Source organism: Poecilia reticulata, linkage group LG13 (genome assembly GCF_000633615.1).
Source record: "Poecilia reticulata strain Guanapo linkage group LG13, Guppy_female_1.0+MT, whole genome shotgun sequence".
Classification (NCBI taxonomy): Eukaryota; Metazoa; Chordata; class Actinopteri; order Cyprinodontiformes; family Poeciliidae; genus Poecilia; species Poecilia reticulata.
In genome coordinates this window covers 29,695,019-29,720,581 of record NC_024343.1, presented here as the reverse complement: position 1 = coordinate 29,720,581, position 25,563 = coordinate 29,695,019, and the positions used below count along the sequence as shown (strand labels likewise).

General features: G+C 39.7%; 1 protein-coding gene across 1 annotated transcript in view; it reads left to right on the top strand.

Moving 5' to 3' along the window:
• The first annotated feature begins 7,057 nt into the window (after positions 1 to 7,057).
• The window catches only part of cdon (cell adhesion associated, oncogene regulated), a 64,160-nt gene continuing 45,654 nt past the window's right edge, over positions 7,058 to 25,563 (top strand). Inside the window, exon 1 of the mRNA XM_008426440.2 lies at positions 7,058 to 7,489. The gene's annotated coding sequence lies outside the window, so the exon portion shown is untranslated. The remainder of the gene's footprint in view (positions 7,490 to 25,563) is intronic.

Here is a 25,563-nt window from a genome sequence, read left to right as displayed (position 1 = left end):
TTACCAGAGTAGGTAGTAACTAGCTACATTTACTCAATTACTTTACTTGAGTAACTTTTCTAAAAATTACTTTTAGGAGTATTTTTATCATGGTGAACTTTTTACTTTTACTTGAGTTATTAAGTATTTCTACTCTTACTTGAGTCAAATTTCTGGGTTTTCTACCCACTGAATGAAAAGCAAACATGTTTTAACCAATAGTTCACCAGACACACACCTGCAGTTTTTATTAAAGGTTCATAATTTTTTTTAAAGATACTGACTTGGAAACATTTTCTTTTGCCTATTTTTTTTTATTTTTGTGCTACCTACATGAACTATTGTCGTTTTGGACTTTAAAATAGAAACATTTCCACTTCACTCTGCATTTTGGTTCATCTGATGATGTAGTTTTTAAATATTAAATGATTTATCAGTTACGTGGGTAAACTTTCTACCAAATATTTTTGTAATGTTGAGTAATTTCTTAGACGGCTACTTTTTACTTTTACTTCAGTACAGTTTTTGGTACTTTACCCCCTCTGACCAGGATTGACATTTATAGAGGAGAGATACTGACAAATTGTTTCATTTCATGTTAAAGGTTTCTGATTTGATATCATTAACAGAATCTGCGAACATAAAAACTTTGCTGTAGTATTTTGTCCCGCTGGGTAACTAATAAACGTTTAGTGAAAGAGTCTGTTTTTGTTCTTATCTGAAAGTGTCTTTTAATAGCTCTGAGGGAGTCGAGCGTCACTCGGCCTCCTGCTGTCAGAGCCAACAGACGGCGCTCTGCTTCACAGGCCATAAACACTCTGGTGACAGTGGTCAGGCTTATTATCCTCACACCCAGCCACAACAAGCTGGATGTCCCAACTTCAAACCGCCCAGCCCGCAGAGCTCAAATCCCTTGTTAGCGTGGCTCCTCAGCCAGGTGCAGAAAGTCGGTATTTTAGTGTGAGCTGCTTGCGTCTTCCAGCCAGACGTCAACAAGTAATCTCATATTGGCTAAACGTGCTGGAATCTTTCTGATCAGGACGGAGGACATGTTGGAGGCCCGTATGGGTTGAGTTTGCGGGTCAGGAGTCGGTGCTGCTTTGCCTGGGGAATGTTTCTGCTGCTATCCGAGGCGAGCTGCGCTGGACCCCAGGGGGCCAGAGACAGCCGGGCTCTGAGTGGATGAGAAGTGTCTGCGCTGTCAGCTCTGGTTCCCAGCGTGGCCTTTCTCCCCTCCTGCCCCCACAGCGCCACTCCGCTGCCGCTTTTGTGTGTGGACCGTGCTCCCTGCGGACTCGCCGCTCTCTCTGGCCTTTCACATGCGACTGTGTCCAATCACCCGGCGCTCCCTCCTCCTCTGGATCTGGAGCCTCTGTCTCCATCTCCAACCAGCGCCTGACCCGATACACTGCCAGAGAGCTGAATACCTGCCTGAAGAGAAACTGGTATGTTGGCCAGGAAATTAAATTGTGACAACATGCAAACCGGACTTTCCTCAAGGTTTCAGATGTTTGTGGGAATCTTTGACTTTTCTTCCAGAAACACGTTTGTGAGATCAAACACCAGCTGTATGGGTAAAGCTGTTGCCTTGCAGCAAGAAGGCTCTGGGTTCGATTCCCGGCCTCGGTCTTTCTGCATGGAGTTTGCATGTTCTCCCTGTGCATGGTGGGTTTTCTCCTGGTACTCCGGTTTCCTCCCACAGTCCAAAAACATGACTGTCAGGTTAATTGGCCTCTCTAAGTTGTCCCTAGGTGTGAGTGTTTGTGTGCATGGTTGTTTGTCCTGTGTGTCTCTGTGTTGCCCTGCGACAGACTGGTGACCTGTCCAGGGTGAACCCGCCTCTCGCCCGGAATGTTAGCTGGAGAGGCACCAGCACCTCCTGACCCACTGAGGGACAAGGGTGCAAGAAAATGGATGGCTGGATGGAACACCAGCTGCATTTTCATCATAATTGTGCAAATCTTTGTCTACATTCTGCTAATGTTGAAAGAACTGCATGTTGATTCAACCATCATCTAAGTTTTGATCTATTTTAGTTTATTTTATATTGAATCAAAGCTTAAGAATCAACACTGATTCCTTAAAATATTCATCTTTTCTAAAGTAACTTACTATGTAAAGCCCATTAGAAGAGTTTTTTACCATTGAGTTTATGCTGCTGGGTACAGTTATCTTTGTCTATATTCTGTTAACATAAAACAGAAAAAACACATTTTTGCCATTTTGGTGTTTCCATATTATTTACATATTTGCTCAAACTGTCACCATGTCATGGCAGTAAAACATTAGCCAGATAATCTGTAAAAACATCCATCTCATCTCTGAGCTGCTACAGAACAAAAACAACCAATCAGACCCAGGAAAAGGGGCTTAGCGCTGTCAATCATTCTCGTAAACACGCTGCTAAATGTGCAAATTGCACAGAAACAACTTACTGTTACAAGAATACAATTGATATGGTTCATTGGTGGCTACGCTAACAGGCTATGGAAGCTACTATGTATGCAGCGTTTTGGAGAAATTGTATTTGATTTTACAGAAGAGCTTTGGATTCAACACGTTCGAAAGATACACAACGTTTTATGAACTGTGCGATGCTGTGAGGGGTCTGGTGGAGCCGGCTGCACGTTGTCCAAAAAAAAAAAAAACCCACCATCCTTCCGCCACTTCCTGTTGTCTTTTTTGTCGTTTTCACCAGTAGCAACATCCGGCTGTTGTGGATGTTGATTTGTGAAAAAATGTGTTTGCTTCAATAATTTCTTAACATTGATGACAAAGTGCTACAACATGGGAAAATGTCTTGTTATAAGAGAAATAATCTGCCAGGGGAACCAGCAGCTTTTCATCAATACTGAGGAATTATTGATTAAAACAAGCTCCTGTTTCTTTTCTTCAAAAGTTACTTGTAAGTTAGTTTGGTCTCATTTCAAGTGAACTAAAATATTTGCACTAGAAACTAGACCTAAAATACTTGGTAAGATTTTGTGTTTTTGCAGTGAAGGTTCATAAGCAGCCAGATGAGTTTAGCAGGAGGGCAGAATAAATGAGTTTTTACTTTAATATACATAAACAAACCTTTATGCAAGCTATCAAATATGGTAACCGTGTTTATTAATGCAAAATAAAAGATAAGGATGTAAACAGACATACAGAGGCCATTTAAAATGATCAGTTTCTCTGATTTTACTCTCTATAGGTTCATGTTTGAGTAAAATGAAGTTTGTTCTTTTATTCTATGAAGTACTGACAACATGTCTGAAATTCTAAGCAGAAGTTTTGTATTTATTTGCAGAAAATGCTTTCATACCTCAAACAATGCAAAGAAAAACAAGTTCATATTCGTTTAGAAGCAACAATACCTCAGAAATCAGTATTTGGTGGAGGAACCAGGAGGTTTCCAGTGCAGTGGGCTCTGTATGTCCTCCATCCATAACGTTGTTTCCCAAAACCTTTCTGTGCCTGAAGGTTTGCTGAATTTGGCCTTGGCCAACCGAAGCCCCCCAGTGAGTTCGTCTAACATGTGCAGGACGAGCTGCCACCTTGCAGGAGGCTCCTCTGTCAGACGGCGAGCTGCACCTGCAGCCTGCAGCAGGGTGGGCCACCAAGCACACACTGGAACACATAAGTGCTTCTTCAGAGCTGATTATGCTGTTTACTCATGCCCATACGCACAGCAGATGACTGTTTGCCTCCGACTGCTCCCTCTCTGCTGCATTTCTGAGCAGGCGTCTCTCCAAGTCAGGGGAATGGTTTGCAGAACACTCAGGCTGTCTAAACAGCAGAGGACTTTTCAGAAACACAGTTTATTTTGTTGAGCTGTTCTCAAAAAGAAACAGATTATTCCACATTAAATAAAGATGACGCCAATCTTTGATGCAGTGTTTGTAACTGGGGTCTTAAACAGAAAGTGTTTCAACTTAGCAGAAGTCCTGAGTCATCAATTTTTCATTTTGTATTACGACCTTCAGGCTTTCTGAAGGTCTTTTCAGGTCTTTTCTTTTGTTGTTTTTCTTTGGGTTTTAGCTTGTTATCCATGTATTTTCAGTTTATGACCTGACTGGACTGAGATTGAAGTTTTCGTTTGTTTACCTGATAACCTGCTTAACTTATTATATATATAGTTATTTAGAGAAAGAAGACTCCAAAGTAAAATGAATGAACCAGTGTCATATTTAAACATCCATCCATTTTCTTTACACCCTTGTCCCTTGGTGGGTCGTGAGGGTTGCTGGTGCCTCTCCAGCTAACGTTCTGGGCGAGAGGCTGGGTCACCCTGGACAGGTCGCCTGTCTGTCGCAGGGCAACACAGAGACACACAACCATGCACACACACACTCACACCTAGGGGCAATTTGGAGAGGCCAATTAACCTGACAGTCATGTTTTTGGACTGTGGGAGGAAACCGGAGTACCCGGAGAAAACCCACCATGCAAAGGGAGAACATGCAAACTCCATGCAGAAAGACCAGGAATCGAACCCAGAACCTTCTTGCTGCAAGGCAAGCATTAAGACGCTACCTTCAATGAAGACGTCATAATTTAACAGGAATGTTTACGTGTTTCAATAGAAAGTCACTAAAATGGTTTTAAACATAGCAAAAAAACCAAACAAAAAAACCCAACTTATTTTAAATCATTTCTTTAAACACACACTGCACAACTTGGACTGAAACTGGAAACTCTCTGAGACTTAAAAAACGCCTGGAGGTCAAACACAGTTCACAAAACTACAAGAAGTCAAATAATTTAAAGGCCAAACAATCTTGAAGGAATATATTTCCAAATTTCGCACTAAAGATATTTAATTTTGCTAAACATTCTAATTCCTATGTTATATCAGTTTTCAAATGCATTTGTTGAGATTTTTACACAAAAAATAAAACTTGTCTAGCATCAGACAAAAAACTGACAAGATAAAAATGTAAATAAAATCTTAACTATGCAAAGTAATTTCTTGAAAAACAAGAAAAAGTGAAAGATTACAGCAAAATAATTTATTTCAAAGTGGAATATGTAAAAAATAATTAAAACATGACATTTTGTATCTGAATTGTTAAAATAAAAATATAACAATTAAGAAAAACTAAACAGAAGTAATATTTATATTATTTTCATAAAAGCAGACCGCAAAAATTACCCAATAACCCCAATGCTTAATCTCAATCCAAGTTATGCAGACACTTTGTCTGCGCTATTGAAAATTCCATCCGTCTGAGATTAGCCTGGCCATGTACCAATACTTTTTTACTATTTTATTATCTAAGTGTGATATATTGTCAAACTTCTGGACTTTGGGAGACTTTGTGGTGTTTTTAATGACACATTTACACAATAAACTCGGGAGTCCATTGTTCTCTAAGTAAACAAAGGGCACAAAGTTTCCATTTGAGAGAAAATCTAAGCAAAATACTTTTTATGGCAGAGTTTAGAAACTACAATGCAAAAGTAAAACAAAATTTCAAAAAGGAATCGGAAACTAAAGTATAGATCTGATATTGATACCGATTTGGTATCAATATTATTGATCCACCCTCCTCTAACGGTCAGTTAATCTTTAGACGTGAAGGAAAACAAACATTGATAAAATGATGACGTCACAGCAAAAGTATGGACCCTGTCCTGGCACATTGTTGATCCTAACACACGCGCACGCACACACACACACACACACACACACACACACACACACACACACACACACACACGCACACACACACACGCACACACACTATTTACTCTGTGTGTAAATGTGTTAGCTCACATTTGTAGCTAACACTGACACACCTGCAGATCAACAATGTATTTATTGGACTAATTCAGTAGACTTTTCTTGATTTTACACCCGGCAACAGAAGTATTACTTCTCAGATTTTTAAATTGAGTTTTTTATTTTAAGTTTTCGACTGGGTTGTTTAATATCGATTTGATTATTGGTGGGGAATTTTATATTGATCTTTTTAAAATGCTTTGGTCACATGTGTTAAACTCAAGGTCCAGGGGCCAAATCTGGCCCGCCACAGCTTTTTATGTGACCCTACAGAATCCAGACACTAAATTACATCAAGTGCCTTAACTCTGTCAATCAACCCTGTGTATGTGATGCTAAAGTTGCTAATGGCAGACAAAGAACTTATCATTCAAAACCATTTCTCAGCCGTCATCAGTGGCTATGCTAACTAGCCTTAGCATTCATGGCAGGTTCTGACCTGGTGGAACTAGCTGTAGCTTAGCATAGAGAAAAGGGAAGGGTGTGAGCAGCACATACACAAGTATAATTAGCAGTGAGAAAATCTGTGATTTTGACTGGAAGAAGTCACAAAAACAATCGTGAAACCGTGGAGACACTGATGAATCTAAAAGAAGTTCAGTGTTAGTTTGGAAGATGACCCAAAATGTCCTAGTAAAAGTAAAAAGTATCCGTCCAAGAAACGACTCCAGTAGAAAGTTATTTGTTAAAAAGGCGACCCAAGTGCAGAGAGATGATCAAATTAACACTTTTAATATTTAAAAATTACATCATCAAACCAAACAAAATATAAAATTAAGTGGATTTGAAATAACAAAATCAGGCGAATAAATGTTTCCAGATCCGTTTCTTTCAAGAAAAAAAGTTTTGAAACTTTTAACAGGAACTGCAGGTGTGTGTCTGAGTCTGGTGAATGTTTGGTTGAAACATCTTTGATTTTCATTCAGTGGGTAAAAAAATCCAGAAATTTTACTCAAGTAAGAGCAGAAAGTAGTAGAAATTCTCCTAAAAGTACTTTTTTCTAAAAAGTTACTCGTGTAAATGTAACTGAGTAAATGTTACCACCCAACTCTCAGTACTTACGGGCCGCAGGGATACTGAGGTTCTACTTTGTGTCACTTGGACCTGTTTGTTACGCGGTTCTTGAAAACATTCGTGATCTTGATTCGGCCCAAAATGAAAATGAGTTTGACACCCGGGCTTAGGCGATTCCTTAACGATGTCCACACGTGTGCTCAGAGGGGGGAAGGAGGAAGTTATTTTCTCGTTAGATTGTAAAACTTGTTAATGCACAGCTCCTTCCCTCCTGCCTCCTCCCGCCCCTCTCCAGGAGCCGTGCCGAGCTGCGGGGCTGGGACATTCCTGGTTTGACGAGCAGCCTGGTCGCTGCCATGATTTGCTGAGCAACTCGACACTGACTGCCTTCAAAGATGCGTGTGTGGAAGAGGCAGCAGTAAGAGACGGGGAGCTTTAGAAGTTGCACTTAACGGGACAGGAACAAGAGGTTTCGGCCCGAAAAACTCGAGCCCAGAACCAGACTGGGGGAAGTTGGCGCACCTTGGCCGCCGAAGCCGATCGCTGCTTTACGGGTCTTAAAGAAAAACAAAAGTTTCCACCTCCGAGAGTTCTCATGTTCCTCCCGTCACCGCGCACTTTGAGCCCGTTTCTAATGGAGGGCCCCGCACGGATTTGGGATCAGAATAATGCGTTTTGCCGCTGCTGAGGGACCCGACGCGTCGCAGCTTTCGCCCTCCTGGAAGAGAGGTAAGGCAGGCGGACAGGGCTCGGGGGAAGGGTCGGTGTGCGCACCGGGGCCGGAGGAGCCTGAGTGGGAATAACAAAAGAAAGGTGACGCTAAAAGGAGCGGTGGTTGCGGTGTTTGGTTAACTCTGGTGAACGGGGGCGCCCCTGCACGGCTCCGAGTTAATACACAGTTTGTGTATGAAGCCACGGCGCAGCATTATGGACTCTGCCTCTGAATGCATGCATTATGCGCCGAGCTGGCCTGGTTTTCTGCGTTATGTTTGCGTTTCGGCACTGCTGGAAACAAGCCCTTCATCTTACAAGGAAATAATGCTGATTTGGAAAAGTTCTGATCAGGAATGACGTGAACTGATCGCGTTAAGATAAATCTGACTGATGGTTTAAAACAGAAAAGCAAGTATGTTCATCTCCAATATGCCTTTATTTTGCTTTTGACGCAAATATTAAAGATACAAAAACAAACGCTTGTTTGAAGCTTAGTTGCTGAATATGAAAAATTTTTGCATTTTTTTGCTTTTCCGGAATATGAAAAGATAACATTATGATATCTGATGATTAATTAGTCAGGCTATCTGCTCAGGTAGTCCAGTTGCAGCTTTAGTTTTAAAACATCCCCCAAACTGATTGGTGTTCCTCCATTAGTTTATAAACAAACACCTGTTTGTATTGTTTAATTAACAGAATCTGAACCTTTTCTGCTGTTCTTTGCTCTTCTGGAGTTTGACAAAAAGATGATATGATGAGTAATTAGTCAGGCTGTCTGCTCAGGTAGTCAGTCCAGTCGCAGCTTTAGTTTTAAAACATTCCCAAAACCTCCATTAGATTTCACGCTTTGTGTTTTTTACCATGGGGAATGTTTCCAAACATGAGATTTAGTTTTCTTTTACACAAAGGAAATGTTTCAGCCAGCGGACTGGCAGTGCACAGCATCAAGAGGGGAAGGTTGGTGTATTTTTTATGCTCCATATAAACAGAGAAGACGCCCACAGAGTCTCTGGCATCCAGTTGGGCTTATAATAGAAAAGTTGATCAACTTTAAAACTGCTTTAAATCTGTTTTATCCCTTGATATTGGCGTTTGGTCCTTTAAACAAATTCATAAGCTTAAAATTTAGATGCAACTTCTTGCTGCTCTCTCTGGGGCGACTTAAATGAAAACAAAAGCTTAAATAAATATTCCATAAACGGCTCTATTGAGTCGTGAACAGTCGCCTTGCACCCTGGTAGAAAGCAGATTTCCTGCAGGCTGTTTTTCTGTTTAAAAAGGACAAACATGTCGCCCTGAACACACCAGTGTTACCTTTACATTTCATCACAACACCAAACACAAAGTTTGGGTTTTTTCCCAAATCTCCTCCAGAGATGGAAAACTTTTTAACCTTTCAGATAAATACTTTGATGATGTCACAAAAGGTGCAAAAAGTAGCGCATTAAGAACGCTACCTTCACTGAAGACGTCATAATTTAACAGGAATGTTTGCGTGTTTAAATAGAAAGTCACTAAAATGGTTTTAAAATCTTGTTTTTTAGACCAGAAAAAGGTTTTAACGGTTATTTTCCAATCTGTTTGAGATTTAATTGTAAGATTCCTAACACAAATCTTACACTCAGTGATTTTAAACACTTGCTCACTCGTGTCGTCATTTACGTTGATTTTTGTCCCGCATTGCTGGAGTCTGGGGGACGTTTTCAGAGAGACGGACACCCTGAGACGGTTTTGGACCTGGAGTCTGTCTCTTTCTCTCTCACATGCGTGACATGCAGTCAGTGGGACACACATGGCTGCTCTCAGATCAAATCCCTCCCCAAGTTCAAACAGTTGCACATGCATTGTTGCGTCGGCTGCGGGACAGGAAGACGCTTCCGATGGCTTTCAGATCCCTGCGCCGCTTTCGACCAACGCAGAGAGGCTCACTCCTCAGGTCCAGCGTCACGTTTTGGTGCAAAGTGCTTTTGTTTTTGCAGTAATTTGCTTTTTTTTTTTTTAGTTTCTCTCCCTCAGTTTACCTCACTTTAACTTAATTGACTTGATAATGTTGCTAAATTACTGAGCATTTCTCGCTTGCAGCTGTTTTTTCCTCTATTTATGCTTCTATGAAAGCCTCTCAACAAATTGTGAGTACAGATACTTTTGTAAACTTTAACATGTTGTCATGAAAAACAGGACGTATGTAAAAAAAATCTGAATTATTTCAACAATAGCTGCCTTATTCTCAACCCAGTAAACCAGCTAGTTGAGTATTTTTGTCTTAATTGTTTCCTCCTCAGTACGTCTAAGTTTTCGTGACGCTGATTGAATGAGATGTCAGAGTATTTTTTATTTTTTTAAAACTGTTTTTAAAGCATTTTTTTCTCTTTTTTTGGGGGGGAATTAATAAACCATTAGTGGCCCTGGCTCTTATCAGGCCGACCCGCACAAAGCACAACCGCGCCATTAAGAGGGCCTGAATAATCTTTGAGCTATTAGGGCGCTCGTTAATGATAAACACATGTTGCTGTAGGAAAACTATGTTAAGTGGGCAATTTGAATGTAAGCATGTGTAATGATACCAGCCTCTGCTCTCATAATGGCTCTCTTGATTTTTTTCCTAATGTTCGAGAAGCCACATGCACACCAGCAACGACAAATTATGGCTGAGGTTTCATTTAAGGTAAAAAAACAAAAAAAAAAACAGGAAGTGAGGTCATAGGTGAGTTGTAATCTTGTAGTTCTGGCTTCTACACTGTCTGTGCCTTTCTTGGTTAATGTCAAAAAAGAGGAAAAAATGTCAATAAGTGTATTTTTGGGTGATGTAATTGTCACTTTTTTATAATAACAACCTTAATTACCTCTTTGTTTTAATAATGCGTGATGGATTAGAGGCTGAAGACCAGGTGTGTCAAATGAGAGATAAAAGTTCAGCAATAATTTGGGGAAAACTAAAACTTATCCAAACAGAGTGATACAGATTTTTATATACTGAAGTCCAGCTCTGACAAGTCTATATGTTGCGTTTTTTACATGGTCATAACGCCAATAAAGCAGCATTAATGTCCCATTTTTATGTTTTCACAAATTAAATTAAGATTTAATAAAGTTTTAAAAGCTCTCCGTTCAGTGTAGAGTTATAGAGATCAAGTCTGGCCAATGTTTTTGTAGTTTTTAAACTAGAGATGATCAAATCCAGTCCAGACTCTTAAACAGCTGTAAACTAACCCTAAGATTGAATCAGATGCTAACTGTAAGCTAACTGTGTTTTTACAGTGCTTACAAACCATTTGAATTCTTCCTGTCATTGTTTTGTTACTCTTTTTTTCCTGGTATCTTGAACACTCTGCACAAACAATTAAACTTTTTAAAAGAGACTCCAGTATTTATGTAACCCAGCATAACGTGCTAGGCTAATGAGACGTCCTTATTAGCCGACTGTCAACACAACAGAGTCAGCTATTTTGTGAGCATATTATTTTGTGAATTTCTTGCCTTATCATTAGGATATGATTAGAAATTTAGTAAATCTCACAGTACTAGCATCACTGTAATTAGATCCAGACGATCAAACGCAGTCCAAACTTTGTAGAAACTGTAAAATAGCTCATTAGTGCAGACAAGATTCCTCAACACAGATGCTAACTGTTAGCTGCTAACAACTAGCCAGTCAGGGTTTTCTTACGTTGCTTGGATTTTGGATCTTTTTTATTTTATCTTATTAATTGTTGTTCCTTTTTCTCTGTCTATGCAACAAGATGCGGTAAAATGTGTTTCAGTGTCGTTGATAAATGAAATGGTGGCATAAGTTGATTCCACCAAGAAGCTTGAAAGCTGATGCTAACAGTGAGCAGCTAACGATTAGCTGGTGACGATATTCTCACAAATGATTTAAGATGGAAATAAGTGAGTCTGACTGATAATTTCTCTTAATTTTTCAAGCCATTAGGCAAACCTGAATGCTCATCCTAATGTGAATGGATTTGAATTTTCCAAATTGTGTTTTGCTTCTTTATTTTATTATGGCGTCAAATTCAACAGCAGCTTGTGAAACTGGCCATTATTTCAAGGACCTGCACTGTTCTTCATAGAAATGGACCGAGTTCAGGTTTTCGTCTGGATGGCTGATTAGTTTCTGATTTTTATTTAACTCATGAAAAATAAAAAATGTGCTCCACTTTTCTAGAGCCTGTAGTTTTGAATCTGATGCAAAATAAACTTTTCTGATATTTATGCTGTTATAATGTTATTCCCTCATCAAAAACAAACCTAATGTTGCTGCTTTGATTCCTTCATGCATGCATATGCATATCGGCTGTAAACGGCATAATGAGGAGCATGGTTGTGATGACCTGCTGAAGGCGAAGTGTCGTTAAGAGCAGGAGCTTCTTAAAGAGACGGACGTGAGATATCTTTTAAAGTTATGCTTGACATATACAGCTTTTCTTTTAAGGTCTTGTTGGCTCTAGGGGCCTTTATTTTGAAGGTCGTTCAACAGGAAGGAGAGGGGAAGACATGCGGCAGGCCGGGAGTCAAGCCTGCGACCACCGGCGTGACTAAGACCTCAATATGTGGGCTGTGCTTTGCCCCTGCGCCACCACAGCGCCTCCTTGCATACAGCTTTTTTATAACTGAATGAAACATATAGTTACTTGATTGTCCTGTAAAATAACATGATGCGCCTGGAAAACTCTTCATACTGCCCCTTTAAGAGTGGTTGTCGTTCATCAAAACGTGTCTCCTTAACCCTTATGATTTTATTATGTTTACCCGCAGTGCATCGGCGTACGTCCTGTTTATTTACTAAAGTGTCTGGAGTTCTTAGTTGGGATCCATGTAATTAACAAGAGGGGGAACTCGATCTCTGACGGGCAGAGAGCTCAGATACAACACAGAGGAATTTAGAGGCTTGTTTTATGGCTGGTGTTTGACCTTCCAGCCAGTCATTCCCAAACTTAAAAACCCGGCGTGGTTTGAACTTCTGACGCCTCTCATTGCTCTGCGATTGAGTCACGCTGCTGTAGTTTCTAACAGTGCTGGGGAGAAACAGTGTACAAGTAAAACTACAAGTAAACAGGTAACAATGTACTCTAGTAAAAGTGCCACATAAATATTTTACCTGAATAAAGTAAATACTTTCTTTTAAGAATAATCAGTATTGGAAGTAAGATGAAAATGTAACAAATGTTGTAATTTTGAACCGACTCTACCGGACGGTCAGGTGTGAAAACACCCTAAATGTGATATTCAGAAAAGTCAAAAGTACCCACAAGTACATATACATGAAAAATGTACTTAAGTACAGTAACAGAGTACTTATACTTTGCTTCATCCCACCAGGGGATGAAACGACTAATCAGATTTATCAGATTAATTGTTAACCCACATCACCAACCTAATGAACAAATCATCTTTTTTGGTGCTTTTGCTCATTAGCTGCCACATCAAAGTAGGGATGAAACAATCAGTCAAGTTGTGATTAATCAAGATAATTGTGTTTAATCAATTATTTAAATAATCACATACTAACTCGTTAATCAATTAATCGTTAACTGGGGTATATAGACTATTTAAACAGGCATCTAAGATAAAAACACCTTCGTCTAAATATGATAAATAGTCAAAACTCTTCAAGTGGTTTAGTTTTAGGTTCACCGGGTTCAGATTTACCAAGCAATAAAAAGTTTATTATTTAAAAAAGGAATTGAATTATTTATTTCCATCTTTTCATGTATTTCTAATAGAAAAGGCTTAAGAGGTTAAATGAGAAAGCTGTAAACTGTGCAAATTTTATTCGATTAATCGTTAAGAGTAATCGATTAATCGATATTACAATGATTGTTGGCTGCAGCCCTAACTGGTTTCTAACGCTGACATTGGTTCTGTTGGTTACTGGTGAGTGATACTTGAACCTGAGGGTCGTTTCAGACGGCCAGCGTTGGGCAGCGGGGCAGGGTGCTGATTGACAACACCCAGCAGCCTTGAGACGGGGGTCACTGGGAAAGATGTGCTGGTGACTTGAGACTGTGAGCGCTGGACTGAAAGCAGTAGCTGAATGTTTACGTGTCTCTGTCATTAGTAGCACTTCTTATCAGCTCAGAACTCGCAGCGTGGTTATTTTAACTGGGCAACACATTTCTCTCCTTCAAAACTCCTCAGTGTTTCCTCCCTCGCCCCCATCCGAGTCTGACAGACGATCCAAACAGCTTCGCGTTGAGTCTCCAAGTCGGGTTTTCAGACGACCCGTGGTCTTCGTCTGAACCCTCGCTGAAATGTCAGCGGCGTCCTCTAACCGCCTGTTCCCAACACACGACTGGATCGAGTTTCTGAAGGTTTGGAGCAGAAAAGGACCTGAAACCGGGTAATGGCTTTCAAAAGATTGGAGAAATGAAATGAGAAACATCGGGCCGTAATTGTTAAAACAAACAAACAGTTTTTGGTGCAGCAGAAACAGATGTTGGGAGGCAGCCACTGAAAGGCAGCGGAGGCAAACTGTTTGCTTCTTCTCTGAAAGATGGGTTGGTTTGTGTTAATGTAGTGGGAATACAGGCTCCTGCTGTGTGTGTGTGTGTGTGTCCCCAGCATGATAAGGGAATGTGGATCAGTACCACACACACGGCTGCTATGAAGAAGAATAAACCATCCAGGCAGCTTTAGATAATGAAAATGCTGGAACGTTTTAGTTGACGCAGTGGGGGATGATGCTGCAGCCACTGTTGTTGCTGCTGCTGCTGCTTCTGCTGCTTCTTCTTCTTCTGCTGCTTCTGCTTCTTCTGCTGCTTCTGCTGCTTCTTCTTCTTCTGCTGCTTCTGCTTCTTCTTCCAACCATTGGAAAATAGAAATCTGTCCTCTTTTATGTTTCTGGTCAGAATAAAACTCATCTGCTTCTATAAACATTTAAATCTAGTCCACACTGCAGCAGATTCTCTACTGACGATATTTATTAAACAGAGAGGGAAAATGTGTTCTGAAAACTAAGTACACCCCCACTGCTTCCATGGAGTTCACCATTTAAACTCGCTAATTGGTACCAGCTAACTGGTACCAATTAGCTGCGTTTATTAAGTGGTCATCATGAGTTTGACTTTCTATAAAAGCAACAGGTTTTACTTTGGAAACGAAGGTTTCCAAAGGACATCATCGATCTGGAAGGGGTTATTAGGACTTTTAAAACTATTTCCAGTCAACGGATGTCGAGCACGGTGGTGGAAGATTGATGATGTGGGCTTAATCAGCAGCAGGAGCTAGGTAGACTAAAAATCAACCACAAGCTCCTTTGTATGTGAATTTAAGTCAAATTTGAGTCTGATGACTGAAGCTTGACCCAAACTGGAGGAGCTACATTGGCCTAGTCAAAGTCCAAACCTGAATCTAATGATATGGGTTGAAAAAAATACCTCAACTGCTGAAGTTAAACCCCCCACAGTCCTGCGCTGCATTATCACGGTCACATGACCAGACAAATGACACCAACTTCCTCCACCAGAAACGAGTAAAATAGAAATAAATATCGGTTGATGATGTCGATACAGTTTTATTTATTGGACCGATACTGATGTGCTTAAAACAATAACAAACATCTGCCAATCCCGATGCTAGTGCTGATATATGCATCCCTAAAATCTGTTTGAGGTTGGATTACAGGAGGACTGAAACGATTAATCGATGACTGAAATAATCATTTAGTAATCAATTAATCGTCAACTGTCTGCATTTAATTGAGTTTTGCCTTTTCTTGGCCAATTCAGATACTACTCATATTGAGAGCATTATTTAAGCCAAAACTTTACAAAATACAAAAACCTTTTGCATTCAAGATAAGAACAACTTTGTCTTTAAATGTGTTTTACACAAAACTCAACAAGTAGCAAAGTTTTAGCTTCACTCGGTTCAAATTCAAGAAATGGAAACTATATTATTGCATTTTAAGCAATAAAATACTTATTTCTTCTTTAAAAAGAAATGTATTTGTTATTTTTTAATGTATTCCCAATATTGTATAAAAATGAAAAATCTGCAGAATGTGCCAGTTTTTGTCCGATTAATCGATTAATCACCTGGATAATCGATGGCTAAAATAATCGTCAGTGCAACTAGATTACATACATTTAATACCCTGTTTGAAATGGGAAATAATTCAGTTTATTTGCCTCTTTTAATGCATTTCCAATATTGTATAAAAAGGTTAAGAGGTGAATGTGCAGAATGTGCCAATTTAGCCCAAAATTGTATCCGATTAATCGTCATAATAATTGATTTACTGAAATGATCATTTGTTATTTCTCTAGATTCCATGCATTTAAGACTTGGTAAAGACCAGAGTTTTCATTAATATACCCTGACACATAAAACATTTGGTACCAAAAGAGGGTGCACTGTCTCTTTCCGTGTTTTTATGTTGGTCGGATCTTGACCCGAACTTTGCGGTTCTGCCAGAATCAAACTGAAGTCGTCCAAAAGACGACCGATGGCCGCCATTGTTCTGTCGTTTTCTTAGCTTCTCCCCTCCAGGAAGGAGAAACTCTGGCGCTGAACTTGTGAACCAGAGGAGATGTGAAGCGATTTTTCTTTCTTCTGCATTCTTTGGCTTTTCCTGTTTGCAGTATTCATTTCTGTTTCCCTTCCTGTAAGTGACCCCGTTCAGTCGGTCCGTCACCTCAGCGCCGAGGCCCCCAGGAGCCCGCCCGCCTGCCCGCCTCCTCCTTCTGGAAACCCGCGGGCGACCGCAGCTCTCTACTCCCAAAACGCCGAACCAATGAGTGCCATCTGACTGGGGCGGGTTTTCGGCAGGGACAGGAATGCCTGTGCCGCTCTGGAAGCCGACGCACAGATCAGCGAGACTATATTAAGGGCCAGCGCATGCAGGGCCTGGCTCTCCCCTTTTAGCTGACAAACAGGCTTCTTGTTTGAAGGGCTGTTTTCCTCCCAGATCAGAGCGAGAGGCAGCGTGGAGACCGCCGCTGCCTGCCTCTGGTTCTGTGGTTGCGGCTGCCATTTTGGGCCTCCCCTCCACCAACATGTGGCCCTTCAGGGAGCAGCAGAAACCCCTATTTATAAAAGATATTTAAAGTGAGCAGAATAATCTAATTCAGACTGGTTCTGCACTGCGAAAACACAAAGTCTCACCAAGTATTTTTGGTCTAGTTTTGGAACCCTTGAAACGAGACAAAACCAACTTACAAGTTACAGGATACAAGAGCTTGTTTCAAATAAATAACGACCCGTTTTGCCTCCTTGAACAGGTTAGGACAGGAATATAATCAACACAAAACGACTGCAAGCCAGCAGCTAAACCTTTGTCTGTTCCAGCAGCCATTGTACAGCGGATATAGGAACCAGCTGACTGAACGTGCTGGAACTCAGTTTGGGTTGCTAGGTGACGGGCGGCGTTCCACTCTGGTTGCTAGGCAACGGTCTGTGGTTACTAGGTGACCTGTAGTTCCTGCCGACTTGCGACATTGCATTCGGTTTTTGAAACGATTCATTTTCCAGACACCAAAAAACACTAATTTACTGCCGAAACAAAAACCAGATGGGTGTTTCTTTTTAAAACACTTGGAATGTTTTCAGAAGCAGTGGAAACCAAAAAATGTGCAAAATGTGAATTTTGCATGATATGTGCCCTTCAGTGCTGAATCAGAAATAGAACTAGTTCCAGATTATTTCACTCATCAGACACTTTCCCCATGTTATAACTGAATAATCTCTCCAGTACTTCTTCATGAGTATTAAAGTTTGTTTTTTCTTACGGACCAGAAACCAGACCAAAAATATTTGGCAGGATTTTGCGTTTTTTTGTAGCAGACACTCCTACCTCGCGGACAAAGCTGGTCGATATCTGTAAGAGATGCAACGTTTGCCGTTTCTGCTGCGTCGGTTTCTTGTGGTTGTTTCTTCCGCAGAAAACTCCTCTCGCATCAGAAACGGGTTTCCAAGGAGTTCCGTCTTTATTTTAGGGGCCAGATGTGTGGATTTATCGCCCTCTGAGTTTGTTTTGCAATCGCCGCACGCACAACAAGCGAGACATGCTACAAATGGAGACGGATAAACATTTAGACAGCCTAAATAAAGTGTTCACACTTTCTGTTTAGGAGCAAGTATTTATCTTGAGGTCCTCAGGCTTGTAAGACAGCTGGTTTGTTTGCAAAAGATTTGTGGATTCGGTGAAGAAGACTAATTATATTTTAACTTTTTTTCTTTCTTTTTTTTCTGCGTGTTTGTTTTGGTTGAGCCGTCTGCTTGTGGGGGTTCAAGTTTTCCAGTCACATAAATCCTCCCCTCCATGGATCTACAGCCGCTGCTTCAGCTTTATCATACTTTCAGAGTCCATTTATCACGCAGACGACTGAAAAGTTCTTTCTTTCTCACGCCTGCCGAGCAACAAACAAAACGGCAAAAGCAACAGTTTCATCTCTGCAGGCGTTTCAGAGCCGCTGCACTGCTTGGATGCTCATCGTTTTGCTGCACAGGTTTAAAAAAGTTCATAAAGGTTTATTTTATCTCATTTCACTCATTTTTAACACAATAGTTTCAGCTTAATAAACTAATTTGATATTTGAATTTTCTCCCATATACCGACCAGTTTATTATATGAATCTTTGGAGCCATTTTGATATTTTTAAAGTTGTTTTTTTATTTTTTTACAGTGTTTCCAAGTTTCTTCTGCAACAGGGTTCATGCATTTTTAAAAAGTCTAAAATTAAGACCTTAAAATGTCTAAAACTTAATGCGTTCATCACATCACAGGCTGCACATTTTGCTGTGGAAGAACTATTTCATCTTTTGTTTTCTATGTAGTTCTAAATTATTCCTTTCTTTCTTAATTTTTTCTCTCAGGAAACTCGTATGTCTTCAAATCTGTTGAGGCTACTGCTAGCTAGATGCTAACATAACCTTCCTAGCTAGCCAGCTAGTTTTATGGGGGTTTTTTCCCGTCTGTTATGGTTTAAGTGCAAATTTATCGTTTATTGTTGGATTTCCTCCAAACTATATGATGCTAAAAGCTTAGCACAGAAAACAGTTAGCATTGCTACTGCATTGATGTAAGTTCAGCTTTTGGTGCGACATAAACTTGTAAACACGGTGATCAAGCTCCAGTTTAAGAAATTTATTTCAACAAAGTTGTTACTCTGAAGGGAGACGAAGCTGAAAAGGAGGAACCAAAGAGAACAGAGCTGCAGCTTTCATCACTTCTTTTTATTTTGTTTTTTAATTATGTAAAGCACCTTGAAATGCCTTGCTGCTGAAATTTGCTATACAGATAAAATTTGATTGATTGATTTTGATTCTGTTGCCATAGATAAATTTAATTCATAATGGTCTTAGAAAGTCTTAAATTTGAGTTGGTGATGCTTTTTAAGTTCTGTATTTCAGAATATTTGACTAAGCCCCTCCAAAACCTTCATTTTACACTATAAAGATAACAAACTCTTACCAAGTATATTTTATCTAGTTTCTAGTGGAAATATTTTTCCACTAGAAAATAATTATTTTCTTGTTTCAAGAAAATAATTATTGACTGTTCCAAGATGAGACAGTCGAAGAAATAATGTGCAGTGGAAACGGTTCTTTTTTAAAATCAATAATAAGGAATGATTTACTTAAAACAAGCTCTTATATTTTGCCATATTTCTACCAATAATTGGCCAATAAAGTCGTCAGTTTGGTGTTTTTTTCCTCAACCAGCTCCTTTTGTTTTGTCTACAAAGACTTTATAATTCATTTTATTTGTTGTTTTGTGTATTTATTTAAAATGTTTTCCATTTCCAGTGTTAAATGTTCACTAGAACTGAAAGTTTATTAATCTTTGAGAATCTGATCATTATTAATCCATTATTACTATTATTATATAAAATGGTGTCAAAACAGCCACATTATCGTTTATTGTGATAAAGTCTGGGACGGTTTATCACCCAGTGAATGTTGTTTTCCTGTCTGATTTTCTGGTTCAGATGCTGCGGCTGCAGCAGAGCCGGCCCGGATCACCACTCTGCCTCCGCCGTGTTCCCAGATCACCACTCTGCCTCCGCCGTGTTCGGCTCTTTGTCTGAATTGTTGGTTTAACCAACGGCTGACGCGTTGCAGGATGCTCTACCTTGTGCGTTCATGGAGTCTGTTCGCATCTCCTCAGATGGTCCAGATGTTTGTGGGGATGTGAATGTGGCCTTTGTGTTCTTTCCGGTCGGCAGAGTCTGTTTTTGCAGAACCAGTCTTCTGTTTTCTCCCCGCCTGTCTCGGCGTTGAACCGTGGACGCTGACCGAAGCGATTTAGTGGCTTTGGTTGAACAGCCAGTTCTTAGGAAGGTTTTCCGCTGTTTCATATTTTGTGAGTAATGGCTCTCGCTGGGGTTGGAAGCGGCTTTGTGAGGCTCTTATAGATCAGTGTCATCCAGTCTTAAATGATTCATTGCTTTTTGTTTTTCTGTGCCTACTTCATGCCGTCGTTCAAGTCCTTTATGGTTTCCTGTTTCTTAAGTCTGGCAATCATCAGAATTAAGAAAACGATGATTAGCCACCATAGCGATGACATAACCAGGGTGGAAACACCAGTCCAGACTTTCGACAACAAAAAATGAGGCTTGTGATTAACATGTTTTAGGCCAAATTACATTTTTTATGAATTTAGCATATTTTAAGATATTAATTTTAGAAAATTATTGATTTTTTTCTGTTTGATATTGTTTTGTTTGTTATTTTAAGACGTGGAGTCGACTTCAAGTTTTTAAATAATTTTTCTGAAATCTTTTTTTTGTTGTTTTTTGCATGGTTATTCATTCTTTTAATGAAACGCAACAGCAATCAAACTTCTGTGTGAACGGTTGACGAAGCGCGCAGAAGAAGAACGCTGACGTCACACAGCAGCACTTTGTTTATGACGGGCGCCGCGTCTGGATCCATTTTTAAATTGTTGCGCAACTGGAGTCGACATTTTTGTCACACAATCAGAACAATATGAAGGAAGCTGAGAAGAAAAAGTGAACCTCCAGCCTGCTTGGATGTCAGAACTCGGTGTGATTGTGACCTGATGCGGTTCTTTCATTATTCGGATTTTCAGTCGTTTACGTCCCGATTTATCGTGTCTGACTTCTTCTGGTGCAAAATTACGATGCGGGTCTCACGTCAACGACGTAAAAATCAGCTAAAATGCGACATGACTGGGTGTGCTGTGGTGGCGCAGCGGTTCAGCACAACCACATATGGAGGCCTGAGTCCTCGTTGCAGCTGTCGCAGGTTCGATTCCCGGCCTGGCCGCCTTTACCGCATGTCTTCTCCTCTTATTAACCACTTTCCTGTCAATTAACTATCAAATAAAGGCCACTAGAGCCAATAAAACCTTAAAATAAAAAATGCGACATGACCGTTCAGACTGTTGAAGCCAGTCGGATTAGTTCAAACTAGAACCACATATGAAAGTAGAACAAGTCTGACATTGTCGGGGTGATGGGATTGGAATCGAGCCGTTTCAGATCGATAAGAAGACTTTGGATTTGGTTGCACTGGTGTCTTAATGGACCGGTGGATTCAGGTCTTTTCTGCAGTAATTCAGAGCTGAAAAATCAATTTACTGGTCTTCAACTCGTCTTTTTTGCTGCTTTTGTTCTTTGGCCGCCACATCAATTTTAATTGGATTAGTCGCGATTAATTGATTATTGAAATAACCGTCAACTAACTTTGGAATCGATTAATCGTTAACTGGATTACAGAAACTGAAAAAAGGCCGTTTGCTGAGAGAACATTTAGATTTGATTAAATGTTCTGAGCAGTAATTAAGCTGAAACTGTGCAACATACAAATTCACTCTGCATTTCAGATAAAAACATCTTTGTCTAAGCAAATATTTTACCCAAAACATTTTCACCTGGTTAAAGTTCACTGAAGGAAAGCTATATTGCTACATTTTGTTTGTTTTTTATTTATAAAAGGGGATTTACTTATGTATTTGCCTCTTTAGATTTATTTGTAATATTGCTTTATAAATCTTAAGCTAAATGAAAAAATCTGGAAAATGAATTTTTCATCCAACGAATCATCAGAAATAACTGATTTCTAATATTATTGCTTTTTGCATCCTGAAATTACATTAAGTTCTTGTTTGCAAAAGTAATTTATTGCTTAGTATATTTCATTATTAATTTGCATATTGTAATGTATTTCTAATATTGTATAAAAAAAACCTTAAGAAGTTTAAGGTCTTTAAGGAAAAGAGCCTTAATTGGACGGTGCCAATTTTATTAACCAATTAATCGTCAGAATAATCGATTACAAAAATAATCATTAGTTGCACCCCTACATACATTTGAAACCTTATTTTAAAAAAGACCTTAATTGTTTATTTTACTCTTTCAATGTATTTCCAATATTGTGTAAAAAAATTGAGGCTAAATTACATTTTTCTTTATCTGATTGATCATCAGAAAAATCGGTTACTAAAATAGTCGTTAGGGTAACTGAAGTACTACCTGTGGGACCGGTACCGCAGTTTGAGAACCTTTTTGTTTGTGGCGTCGGGAACCAATCAGGAAGAAGCTGAACGGAGCTTGTTGCCGTGGTTACGATGGAACCCATCGTAACCACGGCAGCTGGATCCGATCTCTTTGTTTTGATCGTTTTGGTTAACTTTGATAACTTCTGTTCGTATTCAGTTAAAACGATCACAATTTGGACCAGATTCTGTTTGAAGAAACTAATTTTAACCCACTCCAAAACGGTTATAAAGTTACAAGACAGTCAAATTCAGTTGATTTTTGTAGCGATGAAACGATTAATTGTGATTAATTGATTATTGAGTCAACAGAATTTAAAAAAAGGCAAGTTGCTTAAAAACCCCCAACATATTTAGAGCAGTAATTAAACCAAAAATAATAAAATTTTAAGTTTTTTAAGATAAAAACCCTTCTTTCTAATTAATCTGATTGATTGTTTACATATTGTAATCCTTTACACACTTTGGTACAAGGCAGTGAAATTCTGTTGATTTTTGTATGAATGAACGAAACAATCAGATTAATCGTGATTTATTTTTATTAATCAATTTTTTAAAATAATTGTCACCTAATTCAGGAGCAGATTAATTGTTAACTGGGGAATACAAACTCAAAAAGGGCAATTTACTGAAAAAACAACATATTCAGAGAAGTAAATGAGTCAAAACTGAATAAAAAATTTATAAATTTTGTATTTAAGATAATAAAAACAAACTTGTTTTTCTCAAAACTCCTCAAGTGACATTTTAGCTTAACTTGGTTCACATTATGTAAGAAAAAATGCCTGTTAAGCACATTTTCTAATAAATTATTAATTGGTTAATCCAAAAACCAATTAAAGACATGATAGCTACGTCTTTGTAGCATGGCTATAATTTCAGTAAGTTTTACATTTATAAACGCACAATGTATTCCAGTTATAGTTTTTCCCCATTAATTACCGTTTTTATTACATTTTTTGTCATTGTGTTCGTTTTGGTGAACTAACTTTGGTTGGAACGGGCCAAGAAGGGCCCACAGACGTTCCTGCCATCCCTCAGCATTACCTTTCTGTCTGCGCTGAAAGGCCTGTGAAATCAGCTGGAAGCGCCCAGAGGGCCTAGACAAAGGCCCAGGGTTGTTAGTTACATGCGCTTTGCAAAAGGTCTTGAAGGTGGCCTTGTTTGGCGGCGATACTCGGAGATCTGTTTCCAGTGTCCGAGGCGCTATTGAGTTTCCTCCCCGCGGTTAATCCCCGCTGTTCAGGACCTTGGGAAACAACCGGGCCGCCTCGCAGATTCCCAGGAAAAACAAGACGTTCCAGAACAATCGCCAATTAAGACGGGGTTTCACATACTGTACCATTCAGCGGCTCCGTCTCCCTTTCTCTGCGCCTCAGGCTGGAATTAGCGCCGTCTCCCAGGTCCCGGCCCTGGCACTCGGGGAGAGTCGGGCTTTAGGGTGAACAGAGGCGCTGCTGGGAGGAGGCGGGGGTGTGTGTGTCCTTGGTAAACAGGGCTTTGTGGGATGTGACTGTCTGATCCCCGAGGGCCTCGCCTTTCATTCCTCCGCCTGTCTGATCCCACTCCACGGCAGCGGACGCAGGGACTGTGGCGTCAGAGCGCTCTGGGGCCGCCTTGGCCTCTTTGTCACCTCCAGGACGGCTGATGCTCCGTCCGGACACCAAACACATGCTTCCATTGTCTGAGGCACCGACGCTTCTTATCGATTAATGATTAAATCTGACGTTGGTTGATCTTAAAAACCTGAGTTTTCTCCTATTTCAAGAGGGTTGACCATCTTTCCAGAACATAAGGAGTTTAATTCCTTCCCTTCTTTGGCTGAAAATCTTATCACGATAAAAACATTTTAGATTAGTCAATATTGATAATTAACGATTAGTTTTTTGTTTTAAATATCTGAAATACAGCCAGACTGGTGGTGTGACCTTTCCTGTTTTATCCAGTTTTCACTCCACACTGTTATTAATTTTCAAGAGGCAGAGCGGCAAAACCTTAAACTGCTGCTGCGTCAGTTACTCGGTAGGTTGTTGCTAGGCAACAGAAGAGTGAGTGGGTTGTTAGGCAACAGAAGAGTGAGTGAGTTGCTAGGTAACAGAAGAGTGAGTGAGTTGGTTGATTCCAGCAACCTGGTTTGCTAGCTGTGAGCGGTTGAGTGGCTAAAGCCTTGGCTCTGCCTACATCTCCCAGAATGCTGTGCGGTTCTGGATCGGAGTCCAGTAAATATTCTATGTATTTAATATTCTATTGGACCGTTTATCTATTGACATGATAACACGTCTGTGGTTATATATAGTGTTATTGACTTTATGTAGGCAGATGGAAAACGCCAACTAGCTCTCTCTCTCTCTCTCTCTCTCTCTCCGGTTACCTAGAAACTCACTCATTCCTTGGTTGCCTAGCAACAGCCTTTTGAGTGGCTGGCGCTGCAGCAGTTTAATGTTTCTCCACTGTTGCCTCATAACTGCTTGAAAACAAAAAATACAACGTCATGGATCAAAAAGTGTGGATAAAACGGGAAAGGTGACGACACCAGGCTGGCAGTATTTCAGAGATTTAGAATCAAAAAACTAATCAATAATTATTGATATCGACTGATATGAAATGATTATCGCGATGCATTTAAGGGGAACATGAACAGCTGGGAAAAAGAGGACGTTGTTGTTGTTTGTCCAAACAAGAAAGCAGCTAGCTTTTGCATTGTGGTTTCTACCTCTGTTGGATAAAATTTCTCTGCTTTCTCGTCCCAACTCCCTTCACCTCTTTCCAACTCCAACCGTCTTCCTCTCCCTCCCTCCCTCCCTTTCTGTCCTCCTTTAATAAAGTCTTTAATCAGACGGAGTTGAAGATCTGTGTCTCCACTCATTAGTTTCCTCCCAGATGGATTCAAGAAGCCCATAATCAGCCCCTCCAGGATGTTGCAACGTTTTTTTTATTCTTTCACAATAAAATTACTGATTTTGTGAAGCCCTTTTCAAAAAGTTGCAGTCAAAATTGCTAATTTTTTTAATCGTTTTTGCTAGAAAGTTTAAGTTGCTTCTTGAGGAAGTTGTTGTACCTGAAGAATTGTAAATAAAAATGAAGTTGAGCCATAATAAGAAAAAAAAATTTTTAAATAAAATTTCAAGAGTAAAGTGGAAATAATACAAATATAAGATTAAAATCATATTAGGAAAATAAATTTATAATATAAGAATTACATCATTATGGAAAAACAGTAAAAATATTACCAGAATAAAGTTCTAGTAATGCCAAAAATAGTTATATTACAAGAATAGTCAAAATAATACGAGGATAAAGTCATGTTACCATAATAATGATATTAGTACCATAAAGTTTATTCTCACATTGACTTTATTGTCATTCATGTTTCTTTATAATTTTATTAAAAGTTTTCTGAGTGGTTCTGATTCTCTGAGCTCAATTAAAAGCGAAGGATGAGGAAATCGAGGCGTGGATGTTTGCCCTCTTTTTACCGTTTGCCCTCCTTTTACCCGTTAGCCCTCTTTTTATCGTTTGCCCTCTTTTTATCGTTTGCCCTCTTTTTACCCGTTCGCCCTCCTTTTACCCTTTTGCCCTCCTTTTACCCGTTTGCCCTCTTTTTACCGTTTGCCCTCTTTTTACC